Here is an 8,984-nt window from a genome sequence, read left to right on the forward strand (position 1 = left end):
ATCTGGGTTCTTTCCAGCTTCTGGCTATTATAAATAAGGCTGCTATGAACATAGTGGAGCAAGTGTCCTTATTACCAGTTGGAAGATCTTCTGGTATATGCCCAGAAGAGGTATTGCTGGGTCCTCTGGTAGTACTATGTCCAATTTTCTGAAGAACCGCCAGCCTCCCGGAGCAGTGACCATCTAGGGTGGAGTCTTCAGTCTATTGTTCTGTCACCTGTGCTGCTCTTCTCCAAGATGCCACTACCCTCGGAGATACTGAACCTGTCTTCCTGAGATAGGTGACCTAATGCTAACAGCTCTAGCAGACTAAGTGCTAACAACTTGGCAACAAAGCATCAAGAAGCCTGGCATGGCAGTCGATGGCTTTCCCCCTTTATAAGCACAAACTCTTAGTAAACACTGGGCTTTGATGGAATCTGTCTTGGCCTTGTTTCTTCTCTTGCCATTTCCTCCCTTACAGCTCCAGCCTCCCACTCAGGAACCCATTTCACGTGGCTGCAGGAGGCTACAAGTGGTGTCAGAACAGGAACCTGAGTACGGGAGGACCAACTGAGAGAATATTGTCTAGGTAGAGCTCTATGAGAAGATTAAGAAGAAGGTGTATCCGGCACAGTAAGCAACATTTTGTATTCATGCTAGTGCTGGCTTTAAACTTCATCTTTTCAAAATGGTTGCTATAGGTGTGAAAGGATACAGGCTAGACTGAGTCAGCATTGGCCCAGCACTGATATCAGCTAGGGGTTGACAGTGGAAAATGGGAGTGAAAAAGAAAAATTTTTAAACAGGCATTTGTCCACAGTCAAGAACTGCATCAGGTGAGAGGAGTAAGGCTTAAAATAATACAATACAATAAAATAAAACAAAATGATATGGAGATATACAAATGACATGAGGTGGGGGGAGGGAAAATGGATTTCAGAACTCTCCCAGGGACAGAGGGAAATCCGGAGACGTAAGGGCTTCTTTCTGGCCCCTGCAGGAGACACTCTTAGTTCTGGTTACATCAAGTTCTCTACCTTCTCTGTATTGTCTGTGTTTGGTGCACCAATATGTCCACGTGTCAATTCATGTCTGTTTTGGTTTCGTTGTATAAATGACTGTTGTTCTATGTTTCATGTTGAAAAGAAAAAAAAATGGTTAAAACTTTTACCTGTTGGCTATCCATCTCTTGATTCAGTATCAGTTTACACAGCAGAGGCTGATTTAAGTTGCCCCACACCTTAGCCAGGAGTAATGCACAGTAGGATAACTCCTGCTGAAAAACTGTTTTGTTTTGTTTTGTTTTTTTTAAAGAGTCTGCAACTTTTTAGTTCTAAGGTTAAAAAAAAAAAAAAGAAAGAAGGCTGATAGTTGTTTTTTCCTAAGGAAAAAAAATCTCTGCAATTGTGATTATTGGGTTCAGCAAATGACAAAGTGCTTTTTATCTTTAAATTATAGGTAGAAAAAGTAAAATTCTTTAATTGGTCTAAATTTATAAGATTCATGTAGCCACTTCATTTGGTTTTTGACTGGTCATAAAGGTATAAATATGGTCTTCATGTCTTGGTCATAAAGTATTGACTTATAAGTTATTGGGTATGATTAAGAAGGTGTAACATTGGTAACAAGAAAGTTAGCTTTAAATGGGTAACTCAGGGTTGGAGTAGTTTTAAACAACAACATGTGGCATAAACCAGCCCCCAAAAATAGGCCTCTAGGATACTTCTAAATTGGGATAATATTTTATGTAATTCTTATCCTAGAATGTAGACTTATTAGAGATAAGATTTAAAACAATGTCTCTTTAATGAAACATTAAAATTTGCACTGTCATACATTCATATGTATAAATTGGCAGCCAAACTTCATAACATTAAAGTGATGTATTTAAGATAAAAAATTATTTAAAATTGGGTTTTGCTTACCAAAAGTTTTATATATATTCTAACATTGCATAAGAAACTTAGGCTGGGCAGTGTTGGCACATGCCTGTAATCCCAGCACTTGGGAGGCAGAGGCAGGTGGATTTCTGAGTTTGAGGCCAGTCTGGTCTACAGAGTGAGTTCCAGGACAGCCAGGACTGCACAGAGAAATCCTGTCTCGAAAAACAAAAACAAAAAACAAAAAATCAAAAAACAAAAAAAACAAAAACAAACAAACAAAAAAGAAACTTAAAAATTATGGTTAAAATTGCCAATGTTCCATTGACTACAGTTTGCAGTTTGATCACAAATTTAAGATTTTTAACTCACCTGTATATTGTAATTAGGATGATTACAAGAGTAATCATCTTATGAGAGTGCTAATGCAGATCATTGCAGCCATCCAGCCATACAAAGCAAAAACAGACTTATCTAGATATATTTGTCTTTGTGCAAAAATTGGACTCTCATATAATCAGTTTGGCTATGGTTGCTGCCTTGCAGGGGATTACAGTACAAACAATTTTTTCACAATACAAAAGTTATAAGGAATGTTTTAAGTAAACTCATCTTAAGAAAGACTGTCCAAAATTGGAGAAATGGACAGTCAAATTGTTCCTCATTACAGGGCCAGGAATCAGGCAGTAGACTCAGATCAAGAAATATTTACATTTGAGGTTGCTTAGAGCAACCTCAGCAAGGCTTGTGTGGCTTGTGTGGTGTTTCTTTTGTTTTGCAAACCATGCCTAGGGACTTTCTTGGGACCTCACCTCTCCCTGCCTTCAGGGGAATTTCTTTTTAGCTAAAACAACATTGTTGCAGATCTATCCAGATGTTGTTCTAAATAAAGTATAAAAGTCAATGAAGATGTAGGACTTATAGAGTCTTGCCTACTCCATATAAAATTATTATAGATTTGGAAGTTTGTTTTTTTCCTTTGCATCCTGATAATTGTAAAGAGTTTGCTTCTAATGAGCTTGAAACCATTAAAATGTTTTGTTCCTAGGTATGGCTAATAGTCTTACATTATGTAAGAAAAATTTTTATTGTCTCTGCTTCAATACAAGAAGCTAAGAGTTTGAATCTTTCAGTGTATATTGTTTCATAAATGGAAATTATTTTATTAGCTAATGCCTCCAAAGAAAAGTTTACTTCAAATCTTTGCTCTCACAGAACAAACTTTAAAGTTCTGGGGAGTAGCTGTTGCTCCAGAAAAGATTCAGAGGCAATATCTTTGTAATATTTAGGGTCTTAGTTATACTAGAAAATTGTGGTACAAAAAATTTAAGAAAGAAAAGGTGATTTGCTTACCTCAAATTATTTTCAAAAGCTTCCAGATGTTAATTGGCTAAGACCTCACCTTAAGGTCTTACGGTGACTTAAACCTTTGTTAGATGCTCTCTAGAGAGATACAAATTAACTGGTAAAGAACAAAAGGCTTTGCAGAAAATAGAGGAAGCTTTTATAATTGTTATCAATTATTATCACTGGTAATCAAATATTAACTGCTTATTTTAGTTGCTATTAAATGTGCCCACAACAATTCTTTGGCAAAAGAGAAAATTAATGTAAAATCATCTTTCTTCATCTCTAAGTAAAGTTTTAACATTCTATTATAAGGCTGCTGTGGTGCTAATAAAGAATATTAAGATAAATTCATGTATTTTAGAAAAACAACAACAAAAGATGTGTCTTAAAAACCTGATGAAACATCTGTTCCTTGTTCCAAACAGCAATTAAATTGGTTATTGTAGAATATTGATATTTGGCCTATTGCACAACAAACTTTTTGATAAAATTGATAATCATTATCCTAAAGATAAGTTGTTAAAAATTTCTTTCATGCACGCTTTTGTATTTTCTATAAATTCATGCATGCATGCATCCTATTTACTGTATTTAAAAACAGCCTTTCTATGAGAGAAAAGTATATGTGATTGGATCACATGTTTATTCTTTTGAGTTTCCTCCTGCTTCAGCACAAATAATTAAATTGTGTGCTGTAGACAGTGTCTTAAAATGTTGAATAATCAAGCTTTAATTTGTATATTAATAGTCAACATATAAATGTATACATATATAGCTCAGCGTTTACAATTGCTTAAAATCGTTCATGTCTTAGATACTATGAATTCTCAAATTTGCAATTGTTTACGCATATACAACTCATAAGAAAAAATGCTGTTCTTTTAAGGAGACTGCCTTTAGACATTTAAGAATTCATTCTAGATTGCCTGGACAAGACTTCTTAAGGCAATGCCATGCTAGATTTATATCCCAGGCAGATTATTGGCCTTATTCTGAAAGGAAAAATTATATAAATTCAAAGTTTGGAAATGTAAAATTAAATGAGTAAGTTTCAAAAATTCAAAGACCCAGGGCTGGACACTGAAATACAAGCCCGGCCATAAAGATAAGGAAAAGAATGCAGGAACTGGGCTATCAGGCTAACTCCACAGCTATCTGGCAGGAAGGCACCCTCCTTGTTCACTGAGAATCATACATCAACCAGGTGACCAGCTGCCCCCAATAAACCTCAGGCCTTTGGAATTTCCTGCCACCAACAGCCTTGGTGTGTTTAAATGAGCCATATGTTACCAAGGACAGCTCTGCTGGAGAAGAGCTGTAAACCCCAACTCTCTTTGTGAACTCCCTCCTCCTCCCCCTTCCTTATGGATTTTCTTTTAAAAAGCCCTCAGAAATGAAATTTAGGGCCTAGGATTCATGTAACTTATGAGGTGTTTTGTTGTTTTGTGAACTNAGAAGCCTGACACTGAGAATTTAAGGTTCAAATAATGTGAGACATAAAGGGTTCCTTTAATGTAAACTTAAAGACAGCCTGGGCTACCTTGAAACCAGAATCAATTAACCACAGAGACAAGAGAGAGAGAAGCAGGAAAAGGAAGCTTAAAAGTGCCTGGAGTTGTAAATTACTCGGATGCATGGTCACTCTGATAAGTCCCAGGTCTCTGGCTCCCCAGCCCTCTATTCTGCTGACTTGCTATGTTTGAATGAACCAATCGCATGTAACCGTGCCAAATCTCCCCAACCTCAGACCCTTACCCTATAAAGACCCCAAGCTTTTGGGTCTCGTGGTTGACTTCTCTGTCTCCTGCGTGAGATACGAGTCCACCCAGAGCTCTGCCATTAAAGTACCTCGTGTGATTACATCAAGACTGCTTCTCTGTCATGTTTCTGCGGGACACCCACTCCTGTGACCTGAGGACCAGAGGGAGTTCCTCGAGAGGTGGTCCTACAATTCAAGAATAATTGGCCATATAATGTCATTCTTTACATTGTCAAAATAGTAATGACTGAAAATAATATTTTAGTATTTAGAGAATGTACATGTCAAATTGTAAAAATTTGTTCTCAGTGTCCTCAGTTTCTACCTGTTCCACATGATGGTGTTAATTCTTAAAGACTTATACTTAATCAATTATTGCAAATGGATACTATTATTTCTGATTTAAAAATAAGTAAATAAAACACGCACATGTGACTAATGATACCTTTTTAGGCTTTCTACTGCTCTACAAGAGAAGGAACTAAAAGTGTAATTAGTCATTGCTTATGCTAATTTTTTTATGCTTGTGTTCCAAATCAGATTAAAACAGGTATTGGAACTGGCTACTACAGTCAAGTATTTGAGATGCTTTGTCAACAATTTAATGTTACCCATGTTACTGAGACGTTTTATAATTCTCAAGGACAAGGTATTGTGAAACTTTAAAAACTATATCTTCTTTAAAAAACAAAGAAGGGGAGGAATTATATCCCCGTGCACATTATTTTAATCACATTTTTTATTTTTAAATTTTAAAATTTGGATGTCAAAGAAGTTGCTGAGTGCCTTATAGTATCTTAAAACTAGGCACACTCATGTCTAGGTGAGATGGAAAGGATCCACTTATTGGCATGTGGCATGATACCGAACATGTACTTAATATGGGGAAGAGGGCATGCTTGTGTTTTCTCCACAGAATGCTGCAGGAGCATGACAGTTGCCAGAATGATTCGTGTGACAGGCTGATCTGTAAGTTTGCTGAGTGCCCTGACTATGGTGACAAGAAAACTGTATTGGGAAAACTGTATTTGCTTGCCTTTGTCCCAGATTAGACAAGCTAAGCTGCCTTGCTTCAAGCTTTTAACCTTATGGGACAGAGAATATTAGAAACCATGGAAACTGATTTAAAAAAAATTATTCAAGGGCTGGTGAGATGGCTCAGCGGGTAAGAATATTGACTGCTCTTCCAAAGGTCCTGAGTTCAAATTCCCTGATGCCCTCTTCTGGTGTCTAAAGACAACTACAGTGTACTCACATACATTAAATAAATGAATAAGTAAATAAATAAATCTTTAAAAAATATTCAAAAGGGGTTATAATGACTCTTCTCTTTCCTTTAATGTGACCAGTTATTCTAACTCAATCTTGAACTGGTCTAGTAATAATTCCAATATTAGAGATTCCTATTATGAAGATAGCTAGAAATCTTTATTAGCTAGCAGAGTTAACTTAGAGCATAGCCTATTTACATGAGAAGTAACAGCTTTTCTGTTGATTCTCAAAGCCACCTCCCCCACACTGGGAGGCCAGAGTTTGAGCTTGATCATTGCTAGTTTGCAGCTGAATAGAGTACCTGGACTTCCCCCACAGAAAGCCTTTATCCTGTTGCTTTTTAGTTCTAAGCTTTGTATTTCAAGTAGGTCAGTTACTGCCCTACAGTCTTGCCTTTAGCAAGCCCAGGTGGCAGAAATTCATTTTTTTGAAGAGATACATTGAGTACATATTGTGGCTTTGGTCTGTTTGGGAATAAGGTATGCTCTGAGGGCTGGTTAGTCAATGACTGGCTACTGAGGTTTCTGAACTATATCAATCTAAGACAGAGGTATGTGCTAAGAGGCCGTGGTTTATTCATAATTACACCATAGAGCCATGTTTGTGCAAAATAAACATAAGCAAGCTGCACATACTTCCTTGACAGATAAGAATAGTTCATAGAAAATCTCATTCCCAAGCCAGGCACGGCCGCCAGCCACCATAATTCCCAGGCAGGACCATGGATCATAAATAATTTTATGTCCCAGTCCAGCTAATTTTTATTATATATTTAGGGAGGAATTGTAGCCTCCCCAGACTTGAGCAGGTTGACTCAGACCTATTCTGCCACTGAATGAGACCACCTAGGGTGGAGTCCTCATTCTATTGTTCTGTCACCTGCACTGCTCTTTTCCAAGACACCACTACCTGCTGAGAGGCTGAACCTGTCTTCCTGAGATAGCCGATAACCTGTCGAATTGGCAACCTAATGCTAACAGCTCTAGCAGACTAAGTGCTAACAACTTGGCAACAAAGCATCAAGAAGCCTGGCACGGCAGGGCCTTCCCCCTTTATAAGCACAGACTCTTAGTAAACATTGGGCCTTGATGGAATCTGTCTTGGGCTCATTTCTTCTCTCACCCTGTCCTCCCTTACAGCTCCAGCCTTCCACTCAGGAACCCATTTTGTGTGGCCGCAGGCAGCTACAGAACTTTTACAGTAGCTCTGAGGTCTTGATTTTCCTGATTTTGGAAGTTAGTACTATCAGTTCCTTTCATCTCCAAATGATCCTGGGAGGTAGGGATTCCATGGATGGTCTTGGGCATCCTGCTCCTCGTTTTGGTGACATGACCCCCTGATTCCGTCTCAGCTTGTTCCTCACTGCTAACCTGCACCTCAGTCTCATCAATGGAGAATGCAGACGATTGATTTTCATTCTGATTTTTATTTTCTTTCCTTGTTTCTGGATTCAGGTGTGCTTTCAAGGCTCTTAACAACTTGTCTGCCTTTGGGTTAGCCTAGAGGCCCAACCTTTTGGCTAAATTTTGCAAGTCGCTGTCCTTGAAGGAGTCCAGCTCCTCTGCAGCAGGGACGGTCATTGACTTCTGTAATCTTGGTGATTCCCAGAAAAACAGCCAGGTGCCCTAGTCAAATGATCTTTAATAATGAAATGCCCATATATCTCATTCTGTTGACTTTTGAAGACTATTTAACTATGTAAAATATATCTGAACTGTTAAACTTAACTACTCTTATTCATTTATAGTTGAGTAAATTAAAAACACTTTATTATAATCAAATCAGAATATAGTATAACTATGGGTTTACTATCTGACCTTTAACTTGCATTACTCAATCATCCTGGACAGTTTGTAATGTCAGTTATTAGAAGGACTGGATTTAAGCTTTATATTCTGGATAAGTTGCATAGACACAATGCCTGTCAGAGAGTAAGAACATTAATTTCAAACTTTGCATCAATGCAAGAAATTCACAGTAATGAAAACCTTAAATCTACACCAATCTATAAATGCTGTACCAATGTAAATATATAACTTCAATTTGCATCAATTATAAAGATTTTTACCAATGTAAGATATGGCTATACAATGTTATGTTTAAGACTAAACTTGATAACATATTCCCTGTTTGTCTATTCCTCTAATTTCTGTGATACTGCTATACCCCTCTTTTTCTCTTCCACCCCCGTTTCCTTTACCTAAGAAGGGAGGATAGAGAAGGGAAAGGAAAGGTAGAAATCCCTGAGTCTAAGCTCTCTAGTTTCCTCCCTGTGCAAAGCAACAACATTAGCAACTTATCCCCTAAAATGACAACATATCTACAATTCATAAAATAACCAGAACCATCCACCTCAACCTGAGGGACTGGGACAACAATCTTCTTTTGCTTGCTTCTAGCTGAAGTGGGGTAAAGAATTCCTTTCTGGGTGCCCAAAGGGAAACAAGAAAATTGGTTTTGTCACAGGAAGACTAGTTGGCATCATTTACCTTCCAGTCTGTATGTGCTGAGCAAGTTCACGGCTTAGCTGATATCCTGACTATAACAGTCTCAAAGGCTGGATGGGAGAGCTAGCTGTTCTCAAACTGTCCTGGAAGCAAGTCTTTAGAGGAAACAGCTTCAGTGTAGTGGAGATAGAATCAAACAAGGAGCTGGAATAGAAAGCCCCAGAATCTCAGCTTCCCAGAGTGGGAGTCTTGTCAGAGCTGTATTTCTCCTCTTTTATTCTGCAGGACACAAAC

The 8,984-nt window shown here is 37.8% G+C and overlaps 1 pseudogene; it reads right to left on the minus strand.

The window, feature by feature from the left end:
* Positions 1-7,823, minus strand: part of LOC110315558 — a 9,795-nt pseudogene extending 1,972 nt beyond the window's left edge.
* Between the last annotated feature and the right edge of the window lie 1,161 nt (positions 7,824-8,984).

This window comes from Mus pahari, chromosome 2 (genome assembly GCF_900095145.1).
Source record: "Mus pahari chromosome 2, PAHARI_EIJ_v1.1, whole genome shotgun sequence".
Classification (NCBI taxonomy): domain Eukaryota; kingdom Metazoa; phylum Chordata; class Mammalia; order Rodentia; family Muridae; genus Mus; species Mus pahari.